We start from the raw sequence: 2,080 nt of genomic DNA on the forward strand, positions 1-2,080 counted from the left end.
AAACAAGTGCCCTATAGGCTTGCCCACAGGCCAACAGTGGGGGCATTTTCTTAGTTGAGGTTCCCCTTTTCAAATGACTTTAGCTTGTGTCAAGTTGACAAAAAAACTAGCTAGAACAATTTGACCCCCTTGTCAACTTGACAACAAACACATTACTGTTAAGTTCCTTTCTTGTTCATCTCCAATGGCTCATATTAATATTAATATCATGATATAAAACATTCTAACTTTTAAAAAATTATTTATCTATCCATCTATCTATCTATTTATTTATTTAATTTTGACTGTGTGTCTAAGTATCATATATGTTCATAGTTCCTGAGGAAGCCAGAATAGAGCATGATCAGGTCACCTGGGACTGGAATTACAGATGGTTGTGAGCTACCATGTGGGTGCTGGGAATCAAACCCTGATCTTCTGGAAGAGCAGTCAGTGTTCTAAACCACTGAGCCATCTCCACAACCCAAGCATTCTGACTTTTAACAGTCCCACAATCTTTAAAAATTCAAACACTTTAAAATGTCGGTTTCTTTCAAATATCCCAAATCACTTTTGAAGTTCCAAGCCTCTCTAAAATTTCAAAGTCTCTCTTTTTAACTGTGGGCTCCTATAAAATAAAGAAAAAAAGTTACATATTTCATATTTCAAAAAGAGTCAGGGTGCAGTCACAATCAGATCTAAGCAAAACCCAAGTCCAACAGTGTAAACTGTTCTTCACTATTTAAGATTATTTCATTACATGTATGTGCACAAAACAGAAATGAATTTTATATTTAACATCTGGGACTCATTCATGACCCTCTGGACCCCAAAGGGCTCCATTTCTCTAAATATACCATTGACAGCACACAGCTCGTCTTGTAGGCTCAGGCCAGCTCCACTCCACACCTGCTGCTGTCACTGGTGGTTGTCCATGATACTGGCATCTCCAACATATTAGGGTCTCTGCTGCAACTGGGCTGCACTTCACCAATACCTCTCCTGGGCAACTTAATGGCCCCTGACTTCATCACATGGGGTTGAGCATCAGCCTCTCTCAATGACTGCTTCAATCCTGGGGCTCCTACTGCAACTGAAGTTACAACTTCACAAATGGACTTTCATGGCTTGTCCATGGGGACTTCTGCCCTACCACACAGTGCCAAGCCTTAGCTCCTCTCCATGATCCCTTCATGCCTTCAAAACCAGTACCATCTGAGAAACTCTTATACTTTACCAAGTTCAGATGCCAGCACAAGGTACAACCCTGGCTGCCTCTAGACCATGGCTTCTGTACGCTCACCCTGAGTAAACACTTCCAAGCTTTATTCTCAATGATGTTGGTCTCTTTTTATTCACAATTGACATTTCAGCTCAAGCTGACCAAGATCAATTGTCCCAGAAAAGCAAAGGTTTTACTTCCATGGTCTCTTGTTAGTCACACTTAACTCTTCAGCTCCAGATGAATAGAACCACAGATCCTTAATGCAAAATATCACACAAACAGCTCCAGTAGAATCTTTACTTCTCTCTGAAGCCTCACAAGCCTTGCCTCCACCATTCACATTTCTCTCAGCGTTGTCTTCAAGCTTCTGAAATAATAGCCCACTGAGCTCTGAAAACTCAATGGTTTTCCTAGCCCAAAGTTCCAAAGTCTTTCAACAATCCTCCCTAAAGCATAGTGGTACCCCACAACCTGGTACCAATTTCTGTTCTAGTTAAGGCTTCTATTGCTGCGATAAAGAGCACATCCACAAGCAACCTGGGGAGGAAAGAGTATAAGTATAAAAGAGTATAAAAGATTAATCTTTTTTGTTTTGTTTTGGCTTTTTGAGATGGGACTTCTCAGTGTAGTCCTGGCTGTTCTGGAACTCACTCTGTAGAACAGGCTGGCCTTGAACTCACAGAGAGCTGCCTACCTCTGCCTCCCGAGTGCTGGGATTAAAGGCATGCGCCACCACCGACCAGTGAGTTTATTTAATCTTAAGCCTCAGGTCACATTCCATTACTCAGGAAGTCATGGGAGGAATTGAAGGCATAAGAAATAAGTAAGTGGAAGATCTCAAAACTGCGAGAGCAGACTTACTGGTGTGAGAGACTG

This window comes from Peromyscus eremicus, chromosome 2, assembly GCF_949786415.1.
Source record: "Peromyscus eremicus chromosome 2, PerEre_H2_v1, whole genome shotgun sequence".
NCBI classification, from domain to species: Eukaryota; Metazoa; Chordata; class Mammalia; order Rodentia; family Cricetidae; genus Peromyscus; species Peromyscus eremicus.